An 18,774-nucleotide genomic window follows, 5' to 3' on the forward strand; every position below is an offset into this window, starting at 1 on the left:
AGAACATCGCAGCCAATCACCAGTGAGAGCACACACACTATAAAACAGGGAACACCACAGTTCCCGCTGATTCTACCAGGAGATAGCTCAGAGCACAGAGCTCACAGCGTGCCACTCAGACATAGACCATGTGCTCAGTGCCTCACCAAGATAGTGATAGGGCTGGGTCCACAGGTTAGCTGGTGAAGCACGAACCTCAGCCAGCAGTTAGTAGTTGTTATTGTTTAAGACAATAAAACAGAGTTGTACCATCTACAGCCGTGTTGGATCATTTGTGCAACGGAACACCCAACATGACACACTCTTTCCCTTGGTTTCTGTGGCTAGTAGCACTCTGTTCCCTTGGTTTCTGTGGCTATGACTCATCTTTCATTCTCTCACTCCACTGTATAAATATTTCCCACTTTCTATGTCTTTTAGCTTTGACAAAGGGCCACCTGGACTTGAAACGTTAGCTCTTTTCTCTCCCTACAGATGCTGCCAGACCTGCTGATATTTTCCAGCATTTTCTCTTTGGGTGCTAACCACAATGCGACATTTATAAGAAAAGGATTGTTGAACAGTTTACCCTTAAAGGAAATCCATTTAGAAAAATATGCAAAGTTAAATTTACTCCAACATGTAATTTAAAGGCAATGTTCTTCATTTCACTATTGACTATTGGGAAAATGAGAATATTTTGATAGTCAGTAGTAATTGGAACCAACAAGCTTACCATGATTTGTTCTTTTTCTTATGTGGGATGTGGGCAACGCTGGCTAGGTCAAAATTTATACCCCATCCCTAATTGCCTTTTGTGCTGCCTTCTTGAAACACTGCAGTCCATGTGATGTAGGTACACCAATTGTTGTTAGGAAAGGATTTCTAGGAGTTTGACCCAGCGACAGTGACAAAATGCCAATAGAATTGCAAGCCTGAATTATGTGTGACTTTGAGGGGTACTTACAAATGGTGATGTTCCCAGACATCTGCTGCCCTTGTCATTCGGGGTGGTAGAAGTTTGGAAGGTTCTGTCGAAGGAGCCTTGGCGAATTGCTGCAGTGCACCTTGTTGATGGCATAAAATGCTGCCACTCTGCAACAGCGGTGAAGGGAGTGAATATTTAAGGTGGTGAATGGGTGACAATCAACGGGCTGCTTTGACTTGGATGGTATCGAGCTTCTTGAGTGTTGCTGAAGCTGCGCTCATCCAGGCAAATGGAGAGTGTTCCATCACACTCTTGACTTGTGTCTTGTAGACTGTGGACAGGCTTTGGGGAGCCAGGAGATGAGTTAATCTTGGCAGAATTCCTAACCTCTGACCTGCTCTTGTAGCCACAGTATTTATATGGCTAGTCCAGTTCAGTTTTTGGTCAATGGTAACCTCGCCTCCTCAATAGGATGTTGATAGAAGGGAAGATTGTGGATCCTCCCTTGTTGGAAATGGTCATTACCTGGCACTGGTGTGGTGTTAATGTTACTTGCCACTTATAAACCCAAGCCTGAATGTTGCCAAGGTCTTGCTGCATATGAACATGGAATACTTTAGTATCTGAGGAGTCAGGCATGGTGCTGAGCGTTGTACAATCATCAGTGAACATTCCTTTGTTTGACTTTATGATGGAGGGACGGTCATTGATGAAGCAGCTGCAGATGGTTGGGCCTAGGACACTACCCTGAGGCACTCATGCAGCAATGTCCTAGGACTGAGATGATTTCCCTCCAACAACCACAACCATCTTCCTTTGTGCCAGATATGACTCCAACCGGTAAAGAGTTTTCCCCTTGATTCACAAGTTATCCTTCGATTCACATTGACTCCAGTTTTGCGAGGGCTCCTTGATGCTATACTTTAATTAAAAAGTGACTTCAATCTGTTCATTTTATGCCCTGGTTTGTTATTCCTGAGAATAATTCAGTGATTGACTGCTTAGCTGGCATGATGGCATCACTGTTGCTGGATGTTGAAGACCTCACAAAACCATCAGGAAAAGCAAAATCCATGCCATCGAGATTGCTAGATCTTTGTGAACACTGTCTTCGAGGACAAGGCTTTGGCCCAGGTGCTGGCAAATCGGATTAAGTAGGTAGGTAGGTGTTTTTCATGTGTTGGTGCAGACTTGATGGACTGAAGGGCCTCTTGTGCACTGTATAGTTCTGTGATTCTGGCATTGGTGAGCACGATCACCTCAATACCCGACCACAAACGTTGCACCATTTATGTTGTTTCTTTTCGAATTGGCAAAAATCTATCCTTGTAAAAGCAGATGTTTCTAATAAATTACTTAAAACATGTATTTTGTTCTTCAAATGGAAACAGGTGAATCAAATACAAATGCCCAACTAAAGTGTAAAATTAGCTCCATGTATGAGACTTTTCTAATACTTTTTATGTGCTTATTTATCTTGCGTAGCTAGAATTTTCTGCTTCGTTTCAATCATCTTAGCCTATCCTAACTCATGGTTTTTTCAATTTATTCTGCCCTGTATTTCTTCTTGGTTAAGTCACAAACATTCAAGGATTTTCTGCCTGGCCAGGGCTATTTTCAAATAATTTCCAAACCTGAACTCACTCCACTGGTAATTGCAAATCCAGTGTCAATTTCTAGTAATACTTTGGGCTGTGCCATGTTAGATCAGCTTGCAATTTTAATGACCTGCATTCAAATCCATTCTCAATCTTTCTTTTGATCAGAGTTGAAACCGTGGGCAGCACAATAGCACAATGGTTAGCACTGTGGCTTCAGATCACCAGGGTCCCAGGTTTGATTCCCCGCTGGATCACTGTCTGTGCGGAGTCAGACGTTCTCCCCATGTCTGCGTGGGTTTACTCCGGGTGCTCCGGTTTCCTCCCACTAGTCCCGAAAGATGTGCTGTTAGGTAATTTGGACATTCTGAATTCTCCCTCTGTGTACCTGAACAGGTGCCGGAATGTGGTGACTAGGGACTTTTCACAATATCTTCATTGCAGTGTAAGCCTACTTGTGACAATAAAAGATTATTATTATTAAAATCCTGAAAGTATCTTTGTTGTTTTTATCCACGCCTCGGCAATCTATCAAGTACCTTGTCAAGGTCAGATGGCTAAAGCTGTACACCCTCCTCTGACTTAAACTTAATTAATCGTCTACTTAGAAATTAAAGCAACTTGTGCATTTTTAATCAAATTCCTTCCAGCTGCATTTGATTGATAAATATTGCAGGCAATGTGTTCACATTATTTGAAAATCATGAATCAGATAAATTACGGCATCAATGGAAATGACTGTTGACTCATCATACAATTGTTGCTTCTAATTAACTGGAGCGATCTGCTAATAATCGCATTTTCTGTGTCGGTAATCAATAATTTACCCATCCTTTTCCATCTTTGCTAATTGATACGCCTTCATGGTGTTCCTGCGTTATGCTCCAATATGCAATACCTTATATTTATTCAAATTAAAAGCCATACTTAACCCTCCTATTTAATTGGTTCATATCCCTTTTACTGCTATTCTTAGTCTTATACTCATAGTTTGGCCACACAGATTAAGTTAATCACCAAATGTTATAATATTACCAAGAGATGCTTTCCTCTGTCATTTATGACTAACGTGAACAGTAGGGATTAAGAAATTTGTTGTGCACAATTTGATAGTTATATTTCCTACATTACAACAATGACTTTTGTTGCTAACTTTTGCCTTAGTTTAATTGCTCTGTTCTATCACCTTTGCTCTTGAGTCGCCAGGTATCTTTCTGATACCGCCACGTGGTTCAAGTCCGAGTAATGATCAATAATCCAATACACCGCTTAGTAAGATTTAAATCAAAGCACATTTATTATACACAGTAATCACTACTCATGCATAAATTCTACGTCTAAGCTACTTCTACGACTAACAGGCCAATACTTAACTCGGAACTGGCCCACCAGGTCAGGGAAACAAATGGCCTTTTGTTCGGGTTCTGCGCCTGCGGGATTCAAAGTTGGTACAGATTGGTAGCTAGGAGCGCCTATCTTGTAGCGAGCGTTGAAGTAAGACTTACTAGATTTCAGCGATGACTGGGCCGGTCACTGTCAAGGGTTGGTTCGCGTTGCTGAGTGACCCAGTCAAGAAGAACGATTTGAACTTGTACTCTATTCTTATAGTCCCCAGGGGCTTCCCGCCTTTCGGGGCGGACCCTGTACCTGGTTCCAAGTGATTGGACTTTGTCCCAATCACTTGGTTCGATTTTCTCCAATGCTGGAGTGATTCCTTGATCGATGGGCGGTCTTGAGGTGGTCGTTCACCTCCCTTTGTGTAGGCTTCTGCTGGCGCCGACGAGTCTGGGTTGGCTTTATGTATCTAAATGTTGCTCATTGTTCCTGGGGATTGCTCATTAATATGCAGATGGATAGTGTTTTGTTGTGCTGATGGTTACTGGTATCGATCTTGTTTGGCCTTCCCAGAGGTGAATACACAGTCAACCTGCAGCTGCTCGTTTGTGTCCTGTTGGCTTACTTTCCCATCAGCCTTTGCCGTTTGCCATTTTAAATCGGGAGGTAGCCATTCTAAATCGGGAGTTAGCCATTTTACCTGGCTACATTCCCTCCTTGTGATCGTAACGCGAAGCGTGAAGGATCACATAACTATGTTGCTTTCCATTCCCTGACCTGGGGGGGACACTTCCTTCATGGCCTCTGCACTGACCATAGCTATGCAAAAATTTTTAGCTAACAATTCTAAGGGCGCTATGTCAAACAGGGACATGCATTACAAAACAATAAACTGGGAACCTCTAACTATTCTTAATACACTACACTCACTTAAACACTTCATTATCCTAACTTCCTCAATCATACAACAAAATCATAGCATTTCATACACAGTCTTTCCTGGCTTGGCAGTCAAGCTCAGGATCATACAATTTGCTCATGAAAAGTTCTTTACACTTCTTTATTTACAAAAACGCAAGTGAATGCACTTTATTATAGATCGCGGGGGTCGGGGGTCTGGTCGTATCCGAACATAGGGGATTTGATCCGATATACCGGGGTTCGAACGCGGTAGGCTCTCCTTCTCCATTTACGTAGACGCATAGTCTGCACAATACAGCAGAGTATCGCTAATGTTAGTAATGTTTCGATTACATAGGACAGAGAGTACCAGGTTATAAACCTGGCACACCAAGATGCTGTAGTGTCGCTGGTGGCTGGGCTCTGGGTACTGCAGGGAAGTAAAACATTAACGGCTGGGGGGGCTTGAAGTCATGGGGTTCGCGTTCACGCACAACCAAAAGTCCAAAATCATGAGGGTGATCCACGTGAAGGAAGTCCTCATGGCTCTTCTCTTTCCTTTTCTTTCTTCTCTTCTCCGGTCCTGGAGCTTCTGGAGTTCTGTGGAAACAAGCATAGTGTCTGTAACTATCTTTGTTTAATATATTGTACGCTAGTGTGTCTGTCTTGTAGTGCCAATTACTCCCTTTATAATTGGTCACTATGTGTGACTCCCTCATTTATTTTCAAAAAACAAATTTTAGGACACGGCACACTTCCCAATAATGAACCAGTGCTGATTTACCATCCAAATGTTCCAGGATGTAAATAGCAGACGGTCGGCAACATAAGGGTTACCTAAACAAAACAAAACTTTTTGAAAGAAAAATGCCAAAATGAGGTGCGTAAGAGCCGCGACGGGTAAGAGTTGGATGGAGTCCCTGGATAGGACGGCTACCAATGCCGTGTCTCTCCTACCTGAGCGTAGTTGACCAGAGGGGGGGTTCCCAGGCAGGGCGGGTCCCAAGCCGTTTCTCCACTACCTGAGCAACCGACAAGAATGGGCAAAAATTGTAGTCATCGTGGTGGGGCTGCCGTAGTGGTTCTATCTTTCGAATCAGAAGGGCAGTTACGAATGGGCGTCTGGTTCCTTAACCAGTCTCTGCAGACAAGCTCTCAGAGGTTTCAGCCAAACTAGTGTCTGGCAACGGTGAGTCTCTGTAGGCAAGTCCTCAGAGGTTTCGGCCGAATAGGTGTGGGGCAGTGAGAAAAAATTCTCCTGTCAGACATACAACATTTAACAAACGTACACACAACATAAAACATTCTGCAGGTTCCATCAGAAAGGACAACACTTCTCCCAAGCGGTTCCTTTTAAAACATCATCTGGACACCTCAGTTCTCGGTTGCGAACAGGGTCGCAAAGGGGTTCTCGGTTTGGGAGTCAGACCCAAGGTCGTCCTCTTCGCCCGGGTGCCACACTCTTGAGTGGATTAGAGCTGAAAGGGCTGCGTGGTGTGAGGTGGGTTTGCTCTCGTCGTTGCGGACGAGTCAGAACGAGTTATCTTGGTGCCAGTAATTGGTGTCCAGTTGTGTGGAGACAAAATCGGGGTCGTCAGTGTGGTTCGGTGGCCGGTGGTGGGGTTTATTTAGGAAAGTGATCATGAAGGGGTCAGTTGGATCGTAGTCGGAATCACTGGGTGTGCGTCGTGTTGCATGGGGATAGTAGGGAGGCGTGCTGTGGCTATCGTCCGAGTCACAGTCGCTGTCTCTGCTGCTACAGTCTGTGGGCGTTCCGGGGCGGTGTGTATATTTAGGGGGTGGAGTCGAGGTCGAGTCCGTGGCTGGGCTGGACGTGGTGGGGGTTGGTAGGGTTGCGTAGGCTGTGGGCGGGGTGTGGTGTGCTGCGTCGAGCATGACGTGGTGTGCGTGGTTCGACTGTGTTCCACATGCCTTCAGCTGGTTTATACGAAACCACGCAGTCTTACCGTTGGGGTACTTTATTTTTAAAACATAGAACATAGAACATAGAAAAATACAGCACAGAACAGGCCCTTCAGCCCACGATGTTGCGCCGAACCTTTGTCCTCGATTAAGAACAAATTAATCTACACCCCATCATTCTACCGTAATCCATGTACCTATCCAATAGCCGCTTGAAGGTCCCTAATGTTTCCGACTCAACTACTTCCACAGGCAGTGCATTCCATGCCCCCACTACTCTCTGGGTAAAGAACCTACCTCTGACATCCCCCCTATATCTTCCACCATTCACCTTAAATTTATGTCCCCTTGTAATGGTTTCTTCCACCCGGGGAAAAAGTCTCTGACTGTCCACTCTATCTAGTCCCCTGATCATCTTATAAACCTCTATCAAGTCGCCCCTCATCCTTCTCCATTCAAATCAGAAAAGCCCCAGCACCCTCAACCTTTCCTCATAAGACCTACTCTCCATTCCAGGCAACATCCTGGTAAATCTCCTTTGCACCTTTTCCAAAGCTTCCACATCCTTCCTAAAATGAAGCGACCAGAACTGCACACTGTACTCCAAATGTGGCCTTCCCAAGGTTCTGTACAGCTGCATCATCACGTCACGGCTCTTAAATTCAATCCCTCTGTTAATGAACGCTAACACACCATAGGCCTTCTGCACAGCTCTATCCACTTGAGTGGCAACTTTCAAAGATCTATGAACATAGACCCCAAGATCTCTCTGCTCCTCCACATTGCTAAGAACCCTACCGTTAACCCTGTATTCCGCATTCATATTTGTCCTTCCAAAATGGACAACCTCACACTTTTCAGGGTTAAACTCCATCTGCCACTTCTCAGCCCAGCTCTGCATCCTATCTATGTCTCTTTGCAGCCGACAACAGCCCTCCTCACTATCCACAACTCCACCAACCTTCGTATCATCTGCAAATTTACTGACCCAAAACGGAAGGGCTTACTTTATCCGTAATGGAATACGGACCCGAGTATTTTGGTGACAGGAATGTGCTGGGGTTATATACAGAGAGCATCACTTGCTGTCCTATACTGTACTCAGTCGCATGCACTGTCTTGTCGAAACAAGCCTTGCTCTGTTTCTTCCTTGTGCCCAATTGTACTGCGGCTGCTAGCTGAGCCATTTTAATATTTTCCACTAATTGTTCGACTGCTTTCTACTGTGTGATGGCCGTCACTTCGGGGCTGGTCAAGTCCAAATCTAACAAATATTCTGTGCCTTTCATGGGGCGTCCGGTCATGAGGGTGGGGTGTAGCCTGTGGAAGTCAAAATTGTGTTACGCAAAAACTTCAGCGCAAAAGGGAGGACTGAGTCCCAAGTGGTGTTGTTCTGCTGGACCATTTTTCTGAGGGTGGATTTTAGGGTCCGATTCATGCGCTCCACGATACCACTCGACTGTGGGTGGTATGCTATGTGGAATTTTTGGGTGATGCCAAATATCATGAGGACGTTTTTCATGACACGTCCCGTAAAATGGGAACCTTGGTCTGATTCAATGCTGCGGGGGAGTCCCCATCTTGTAAAGATGTGGTGGGTCAAAATCTTGGCTGTGGTTTTTGCAGTGGTTGTGTGGGCTGGGAATGCTTCCACCCATTTTGTAAATGTGTCAATTACCACAAGTACATATTTATAGCCATTCCTGCAAGGGGGCAATGGTCTTATAAAATCAATCTGGAGGTTAGTCCAGGGGCCATTAACGGGTCGGGATTGGCTGAGTTGAGCCTTTTTGGCATATCTGTCCGGATTATTCTGGGCACAGATAAGACAATTTTCGATGTAATGGTTTACAGCTTCCTTTAAATTCGGCCACTAACAAAGCTGCTTGAGATGGGCTGTAGTGGGATCGATTCCCTGATGTCCATGACCGTCATGGAACAAGCAAATCAATTGATTCCTGTCCTGTTCAGGAACCACATAAAGGGTGTCTTTTAACACTACACCGTCATGTGTGGTCAGTGCATTTCTAAATCTCTCATAGGGAGCTGGATATTTTCCCTTTACAATCTCCCTGAGATTGCTGTCCTGCTTCTGGGCCTCCACTAGATCCTCGATCTTTGTCTGTGAGACCTGAACTGCACTCACTGGGGCGCTTTCGGGGGGTGTCCAAAAATATCCGTGCCTGGAAACTGCTTTAGCCAGTGCGTCGGCTTTCACATTTCCAGGGGGGGGAGGAACGATGGTGGCTGCGAACTTTGATGATCCCAAAGGTTCTGTTCTGGGCTCTTTCTAAAATATGACGGAGCAATGGGGCTTAGGGGAGGGGTTTTCCGTCTGCGGAAACAAATCCTCTTGCTTTCCACAGGGGCAGGAATTCCGTGAGGCTGTTGCAGACATAGAGGCTGTCCGAGTATATGTCTGCTGGGCTGGGGAAGGAATCTGGGTGCTCAACTATATATGCGTGGCCGCAAGCTCTGCTGCCTGCGCGCCTACGTGTCGGGGTAGTTTTAACGCTATTTCCTCGAGGACGCGTCCCTGCGCGTCCTCAACATAGATACCGCAACCTGTTACGCGTTTCCCATCCAAGACTGTGGAAGATCCATCCACATAGATCTTTATGAGCTCACACGTGTCCGTGTGCTGGGGGCTCTGGGTTGAACGACCTATCTTTCTGGGGGGGTGTTTTAGCGATAAAGGGGCCTGTGTTGTGGTGTGGAGAGATCATTTCGCATTCATGGGGGGTTCTGGGGTACTGTAAGTTGTCGGCTAAATAGGTGTGTGTCTTTGTCCTTTTAACAGTGATGTCCCATCCTTGCAAGAGAAGGGTCCATCTCGCTGCTCTTATTTGACTGACTGTACCGTCCTTGAGTCGTCCGTCCAGTAAAAGTTGGGTGGGGGGGGGGGTGTGTTCAGTGCGAATTGTGATGGGGTTCAGTCTGGTAATGTACGAAAAATACTGGACTGCCCAGATTACTGCGTTCAGGTGCCTCTCACAGGCTGAAAATCCCGGCTCCACAGCATCTAAGAGTCTGGAGGCATAAGCTACGGGCCTTAACTGGTCATGCCGTTCCTGGAGGAGCACGGCTGAAAGGGTGCGGTCTGTGGTCGCTACCTCTATGGCGTGAGGGGGAAATGGGTCTGGAACTTGTAGTGCAGGGGCTGCTATGAGTGCCTGTTTTAAAGAGTCCACAGCATCTGTATGCTGCGGAAGCCATTCCCAGGAGGCTCCCTTCTTTAGGAGGTCTGAGAGGGGTGCTGCCTTGCTGGCGAAACCGTCAATGTGGTTTCGGCAGTAGCCAACCAGTCCTAAAAATGACCTGAGGGCTGAAACAAAGAACAAAGAACAAAGAACAAAGAAATGTACAGCACAGGAACAGGCCCTTCGGCCCTCCAAGCCCGTGCCGACCATGCTGCCCGACTAAACTACAATCTTCTACACTTCCTGGGTCCGTATCCTTCTATTCCCATCCTATTCATATATTTGTCAAGATGCCCCTTAAATGTCCCTATCGTCCCTGCTTCTACTACGTCCTCCGGTAGCAAGTTCCAGGCACCCACTACCCACTGCGTAAAAAACTTGCCTCGTACATCTACTCTAAACCTTGCCCCTCTCACCTTAAACCTATGCCCCCTAGTAATTGACCCCTCTACCCTGGGGAAAAGCCTCTGACTATCCACTCTGTCTATGCCCCTCATAATTTTGTATACCTCTATCAGGTCTCCCCTCAACCTCCTTCGTTCCAGTGAGAACAAACCGAGTTTATTCAATCGCTCCTCATAGCTAATGCCCTCCATACCAGGTAACATTCTGGTAAATCTCTTCTGCACCCTCTCTAAAGCCTCCACATCCTTCTGGTAGTGTGGCGACCAGAATTGAACACTATACTCCAAGTGTGGCCTAACTAAGGTTCTATACAGCTGCAACATGACTTGCCAATTCTTATACTCAATGCCCCGGCCAATGAAGGCAAGCATGCTGTATGCCTTCTTGACTACCTTCTCCACCTGTGTTGCCCCTTTCAATGACCTGTGGACCTGTACTCCTAGATCTCTTTGACTTTCAATACTCTTGAGGGTTCTACCATTCACTGTATATTCCCTACCTGCATTAGACCTTCCAAAATGCATTACCTCACATTTGTCCGGATTAAACTCCATCTGCCATCTCTCCGCCCAAGTCTCCAGACAATCTAAATCCTGCTGTATCCTCCGACAGTCCTCATCGCTATCCGCAATTCCACCAACCTTTGTGTCGTCTGCAAACTTACTAATCAGGCCAGTTACATTTTCCTCCAAATCATTTATATATACTACAAAGAGCAAAGGTCCCAGCACTGATCCCTGTGGAACACCACTGGTCACAGCCCTCCAATTAGAAAAGCATCCCTCCATTGCTACTCTCTGCCTTCTATGGCCTAGCCAGTTCTGTATCCACCTTGCCAGCTCACCCCTGATCCCGTGTGACTTCACCTTTTGTACTAGTCTACCATGAGGGACCTTGTCAAAGGCCTTACTGAAGTCCATATAGACAACATCTACTGCCCTACCTGCATCAATCATCTTAGTGACCTCCTCGAAAAACTCTATCAAGTTAGTGAGACACGACCTCCCCTTCACAAAACCGTGCTGCCTCTCACTAATACGTCCATTTGCTTCCAAATGGGAGTAGATCCTGTCTCGAAGAATTCTCTCCAGTAATTTCCCTACCACTGAAGTAAGGCTCACCGGCCTGTAGTTCCCGGGATTATCCTTGCTACCCTTCTTAAACAGAGGAACAACATTGGCTATTCTCCAGTCCTCCGGGACATCCCCTGAAGACAGCGAGGATCCAAAGATTTCTGTCAAGGCCTCAGCAATTTCCTCTCCAGCCTCCTTCAGTATTCTGGGGTAGATCCCATCAGGCCCTGGGGACTTATCTACCTTAATATTTTTTAAGACACCCAACACCTCGTCTTTTTGGATCACAATGTGACCCAGGCTATCTACACCCCCTTCTCCAGACTCAACATCTACCAATTCCTTCTCTTTGGTGAATACTGATGCAAAGTATTCATTTAGTACCTCGCCCATTTCCTCTGGCTCCACACATAGATTCCCTTGCCTATCCTTCAGTGGGCCAACCCTTTCCCTGGCTACCCTCTTGCTTTTTATGTACGTGTAAAAAGCCTTGGGATTTTCCTTAACCCTATTTGTCAATGACTTTTCGTGACCCCTTCTAGCCCTCCTGACTCCTTGCTTAAGCTCCTTCCTACTTTCCTTATATTCCACGCAGGCTTCGTCTGTTCCCAGCCTTTTAGCCCTGACAAATGCCTCCTTTTTCTTTTTGACGAGGCCTACAATATCTCTCGTCATCCAAGGTTCCCGAAAATTGCCGTATTTATCCTTCTTCCTCACAGGAACATGCCGGTCCTGAATTCCTTTCAACTGCCACTTGAAAGCCTCCCACATGTCAGATGTTGATTTGCCCTCAAACATCCGCCCCCAATCTATGTTCTTCAGTTCCCGCCTAATATTGTTATAATTAGCCTTCCCCCAATTTAGCACAATCTTCCTCGGACCACTCTTATCCTTGTCCACCAGTACTTTAAAACTTACTGAATTGTGGTCACTGTTACCGAAATGCTCCCCTACTGAAACATCTACCACCTGGCCGGGCTCATTCCCCAATACCAGGTCCAGTACCGCCCCTTCCCTAGTTGGACTGTCTACATATTGTTTTAAGAAGCCCTCCTGGATGCTCCTTACAAACTCCGCCCCGTCTAAGCCCCTGGCACTAAGTGAGTCCAAGTCAATATTGGGGAAGTTGAAGTCTCCCATCACCACAACCCTGTTGTTTTTACTCTTTTCCAAAATCTGTCTACCTATCTGCTCCTCTATCTCCCGCTGGCTGTTGGGAGGCCTGTAGTATACCCCCAACATTGTGACTGCACCCTTCTTATTCCTGATCTCTACCCATATAGCCTCACAGCCCTCTGAGGTGTCCTCTCGCAGTGCAGCTGTGATATTCTCCCGAACAAGTAGCGCAACTCCGCCTCCCCTTTTACATCCCCCTCTATCCCGCCTGAAACATCTAAATCCTGGAACGTTTAGCTGCCAATCCTGCCCTTCCCTCAACCAGGTGTCTGTAATGGCAACAACATCATAGTTCCAAGTACTAATCCAAGCTCTAAGCTCATCTGCCTTACCCGTAATGCTCCTTGCATTAAAACATATGCACTTCAGGCCACCAGACCCGCTGTGTTCAGCAGCTTCTCCCCGTCTGCTCTGCCTCAGAGCCACACTGTCCCTGTTCCCTAGTTCTCCCTCAATGTTCTCACCTTCTGACCTATTGCTCCCGTGCCCACCCCCCTGCCATACTAGTTTAAACCCTCCCGTGTGACACTAGCAAACCTCGCGGCCAGGATATTTATGCCTCTCCGGTTTAGATGCAACCCGTCCTTCTTATCCAGGTCACACCTGCCCCGGAAGAGCTCCCAGTGGTCCAGATAATGGAAACCCTCCCTCCTACACCAGCTGTTTAGCCACGTGTTTATCTGCTCTATCTTCCTATTTCTAGCCTCACTGGCACGTGGCACAGGGAGTAATCCCGAGATTACAACCCTCGAGGTCCTGTCTTTTAACTTTCTGCCTAGCTCCCTGAACTCCTGCTGCAGGACCTCATTCCCCTTCCTGCCTATGTCGTTAGTACCAATATGTACAACGACCTCTGCCTGTTTGTCCTCCCCCTTCAGGATTCCCTCTACCCGTTCGGAGACATCCTGGACCCTGGCACCAGGGAGGCAACATACCATCCTGGAGTCTCTTTCACGTCCACAGAAGCGCCTATCTGTGCCCCTGACTATAGAGTCCCCTATTACTATTACTCTTCTGCGCTTTGACCCTCCCTTCTGAACATCAGAGCCAGCCGTGGTGCCACTGCTCTGGCTGTTGCTGTTTTCCCCTGATAGGCTATCCCCCCCGACAGTATCCAAAGGGGTATATCTGTTCGAGAGGGGGACAACCACAGGGGATTCCTGCACTGACTGCCTGCCCTTTCTGGTGGTCACCCATTTCTCTGCCTGCACCTTGGGTGTGACCACATTTACATAACTGCGATCTATGACGCTTTCCGCCACCTGCATGCTCCTAAGTGCATCCAATTGCTGCTCCAACCGAACCATGCGGTCTGTGAGGAGCTCCAGTTGGGTGCACTTTCTGCAGATGAAACGTTCTGGGGAAGGGGCAATTTAGCAATCGAGTCAATCCTTTTATGCTCGATCTCTCGTTTACCATGCGTGATAATTGTTCCCAAATATATCACTTTATCTTCCAAAATCTGGGCCTTTTTGGGGTTGACTTTACAACCGATTGAATGTAATAGTCCCAGGAGTTCGGACAGAAGCTCAATGTGCTCTGCCTTGGTGTCTGTCTGCAATAGTAGGTCGTCGACATACTGTACCAGACATTTGGGGCGAGAGAATTTGGCTAAGCCATTTGCCAGCTGTCGGTGGAAAATGGAGGGGGAGTTGTGGAATCCTTGTGGCAGGCATGTCTTCGTGTACTGCTGTATTTTAAAGGTGAAGGCAAATTTGTACTGGCACGCCTTTGCCAATGGAATGGACCAGAATCCATTACTGACATCCAAAACCGTGAAGAATAGGGAATTGAGTCCCTGCTTGAGCATGGTCTCGGGACTTGTTGCTACGGTGGGGGCTGCTGCGGGGGTGACTTTGTTGAGTTCCCGGTAATCGATGGTCAGTTGCCATGGTCCATCGGGCTTTCTCACTGGCCAAATCGGGGCATTATTAGTGGAGGCTACTGATCTAAGTACGCCCTGCTCTAATAAGCTGTCGATTACCTTGGAGATTTCTCCCTCTGCCTCTTTGGGAAATCCGTACTGTTTCTGGGGTCTCGGGTCAGGTCCTGTTACTTGTACGGAGCCAGTCATCCGTCCACAGTCGTGCTTGTGGGTTGCGAATGCTGCCCTGTTCTTTTGCAGAACTGCCCTAACCTGCTTGTCCGTACTAAGCATGGTCGGGTTGAACCAACATTTTCCTATTGTGCTAATTTTGTTCATGTACTCTCCTATGTTGAGCGTTGCGGGGGCTCTTGCGGATTTTGCCATCTTCCAGACACACTGGTTGACTGGATCGAATGAAAGGTGGTGGGAATTGATTAAATCAATTCCCAGAATGTGTTCTGCTGTGTGGGGCAGGTCAACTAAAACTACAGGGTGCTTGGTGTGATGGTGCCGATTTGAATGGGTACAGGGGCTGTGATGTGTCCCTGCTCTGAGTGGCCTGTGAAGCCGCTGAGGGTGATGGTGGCTGTAGTGGGCCACATGTCTTTTTGAAACAGGATGGAGGAATCTATCATGGAGCGGGACCCTCCTGTGTCCCAGAGAAATTCAATGGGCTGTCCCCGAATTTTTGCTGCAACTACCGGTCGTCCGGACCTATCCCAGAGGGTGTCGCAGATCCAACTGGGGGAGCCCGTACACCGTCAGTCCGTTCTGGTCAAGTCCGTCTGATCTGAACGGGCGCTAACGCTATGAATGGGCTCTGTCTTTTTCTTACTCAGAGTGCCCGTCTGTTGGGCTCTCTGTGGCTTTTTAGGAGCATTGCACTCTTTTGCGAAGTGTCCCAACTGTCTGCAGTTGTAACACTCTTGTGACTTGGGTTGGGGGCTGTTCTTTCCCTCATTCACCCATGCGGGGTTTTGGTTGTTTTTACTGCCTGCATATCTGTGGCGGCCTGCTTTTCCTCGTTATTCTTAACTGTGGGTTTACTTTGAACAGATTGCTCCCAAGCGCGGGACAATCTTTTCACTACCCACTTCTCGTTAAGGGCCTCCTCTGAGGGATCATAACTCGTACAGGCTTTCTGTCCTGTTTCGGTGGCATGGGAGATAAGGGTGCGGGTCCATTTGGCCATGTTGTCTGGGGACAAATGTCTCCAAAGACTGCTGCAAAGTGGATCCACAGGCGTCCAGCAAACATTGTGGGGTGCTCGGATTTCTTTTGCCTACATTTGTTGAGGCCATCTACGTGGTCACTCCGGTTATACCCGATCGCATCCAGGATCGCGGTATACATTTCTGCAAGGGTGCCGCCTCCTACATTTTGTGGGTCGGGAAGGGCTGCTGCTACTGACGGATCTAAACTTAAAACGGTGAGCTTTACATGCTCTCGCTCATCCAGGCCGTACATGGTCGCCTGATGCTTGACTGTGGCAAAGAAATGGTGGGGTTTGAGGTGGGGAGGAACGGTGTGATCTTATCGCACGCGTCCCGTAATTGGGTCACTGTTAAGGGGGTGTAGTATAGAAATTCCATGTCGTCTACTATGGCTGTGCGGCGGGTGGTTACTGGGTTCATTGGAGCATGAACTATCTGCTGTGTGGGGGTTTGGGGCGCTTTTCTCTTTTGTGGCTTTCCCTGCGCACATGTTCCCTGAACATATCTCTGCGCTGTTTCATTCAACTCTTCCCAATCAGGGCCGTCTTCCTGATCTAATTTTTCCCCAAAGGTTTCCTGAAAACCTTTTTGAACAGAAAGCAGCGATTGCAGCTCTGCAATCTGCTTCCGGCACTTTGCGTAGTCTAATGTGCTTTGTCTTTGTTCTGTGGAGGCAGCATGGAGTGCTCTTAATGCTGCCTTGAGGTCACTACACTGTTTTTGTAATGCCTCTACCTGTTTTCCCGTTTCTTCTCGTACCAGGACTGCACGTTACGTGTCCTGATAGGCCTTTTTGTATTGAGACTGGAAGCTGCTTAAGTGCGCCAGACAAGACTGGTGAGCCCTTTTGGCGTCATCCACCTCTACATCATTTGCTGCCAATTTCCTTCTCAAGTCTAAATTCTCCTTTTCTACCTCGCTTACATCGACCTTACTCATCCGATGTATGCCTTCTACTTCTTTCCGGAGCGTCCTAACGACCTCCTCTGTGCCTCGCAATTGTGCCAAGCAGGACACGATTGCCATCGGCTTGCGAGCTTTCCTTAAGCTCTTTTTGTGGATCTCGCTCAGGGTCTCCCACCAAGTATGTCCTATACTCCCGGGACCTGATTCCTCGTTATCACAGAATTCATTCCAAAGGGGCCATCCTTTCCCTTTGAGATATTTCCTGATCTCTTCCTCCCAAATGGGACATTGTCCCACTCTACTGCTGCTGGTCGCTGCGACCGCAAATTCCTCGGGGTTCATTAGACGCTGCATTGCCTGCATTGCCATCTTTCCTATCCGAATGCTTCTTTTAAATTTAGAACAGGGGAGCTAAGGCGGTGCTGTAAATACGGGTACGGCTTTCGCTACTTTCCGATGTACAAACATCCAACAGTTTTGACGCAACAAAAATCTATCAGTTTTGCCTTATAGCCCTGTTAGTTACGCATGCATACACACACTTCCGAATTTATGAGTATTGATCAGAACTGCTTGAACACTTGTGGTTTTCTGTTGCCAATTGGATCTCTAATTCAAATTCTGGGTTCTCCCGGAGTGGTTTTCCACTTCGAGATCGGGTCCCGTCAGGATGTCGCCAAATAAATGTTGCTAACTTTTGCCTTAGTTTAATTGCTCTGTTTTATCACCTTTGCTCCTGAGTCGCCAGGTATCTTTCTGATACCGCCACGTGGTTCAAGTCTGAGTAATGATCAATAATCCAATACACCGCTTAGTAAGATTTAAATCAAAGCACATTTATTGTACACAGTAATCACTACTCATGCATAAATTCTACGTCTAAGCTACTTCTACGACTAACAGGCCAATACTTAACTCGGAACTGGTCCACCAGGTCAGGGAAACAAATGGCCTTTTGTTCGGGTTCTGCGCCTGCGGGATTCGAAGTTGGTACAGATTGGTAGCTAAGAGTGCCTATCTCATAGCGAGCGTTGAAGTAAGACTTACTAGATTTCAGCGATGGCTGGACCGGTCACTGTCAAGGGTTGGTTCGCGTTGCTGAGTGACCCGGTCAAGAAGAACGATTTGAACTTGGACTCTATTCTTATAGTCCCCAAGGGCTTCCCGCCTTTCGGGGCGGACCCTGTACCTGGTTCCAAGTGATGGGACTTTGTCCCATCACTTGGTTCGATTTTCTCCTATGCTGGAGCGATTCCTTGATCGATGAGCGATTCCTTGATCGATGGGCGGTCTTGAGGTGGTCGTTCACCTCCCTTTGTGTAGGCTTCTGCTGGCGCCGACGAGTCTGGGTTGGCTTTATGTATCTAAATGTTGCTCATTGTTCCCGGGGATTGCTCATTAATATGCAGATGGCTGGTGTTTTGTTGTGCTGATGGTTACTGGTATCGATCTTGTCTGGCCTTTCCAGAGGTAAATACACACTCAACCTGCAGCTGCTCGTTTGTGTCCTGTTGGCTGACTTTCCCATCAGCCTTTGCCATTCGCCATTTTAAATCGGGAGTTAGCCATTCTAAATTGGGAGTTAGCCATTTTAACTGGCTACACTTTAAAAATACTTCATTAGTTCTAATGCGCTTTGCGATATCCGAATGCTGTGAATGAAGCTGTTTAAATGGAAGTTCCCTCCCCCACCTTTATGTTCCACAATCTTTTGCAAACTTCCAAGAAAGATATGAACAAATTAAAATTAACCACCAAAGTCAAGTCATGGAAGATAACATATGGAAAGAAAGGCCGCAGTCAGTTCTATAGAAAATGGAACTTCTGTAAAATTTTAAAAAGCATTCCGTCCATATAAAAATCACCAAATTTTATACCAACTTACCTTATTCTCATGAAGTCAATGTAGTTTGTTACAAAAAAATTAAGTGAATTTTAGCTAAACATTGAGAGACTTGGAGCTGGATTTTCATTCAGTGGGATCCTCCATTTTGTCAGCAGCGCACCCACGCCTGTGGATTTCCCAACGGCGTGGGGGGTGTCCAGAATGGGAAACCCCATTGGCCAGCTGCTGGGACGGAGAATCCCGCTGTCGGTGGGGGCGCGCCGCACCAGAAAATGGGTGCGGCGGGACGGAGAATCCCACCCTTGGAGTTTTCACTTTTGAGCACAGTGGCACAGTGGTTAGCACTGCTGCCTCACAGTGCCAGGGACCCGTGTTCGATTGCAACCTTGGGTCACTTTCCCCATGTCTGTGTGGTTTTCCTCCG

This window comes from Scyliorhinus torazame, chromosome 17 (genome assembly GCF_047496885.1).
Source record: "Scyliorhinus torazame isolate Kashiwa2021f chromosome 17, sScyTor2.1, whole genome shotgun sequence".
In the NCBI taxonomy this organism is placed as follows: Eukaryota; Metazoa; Chordata; class Chondrichthyes; order Carcharhiniformes; family Scyliorhinidae; genus Scyliorhinus; species Scyliorhinus torazame.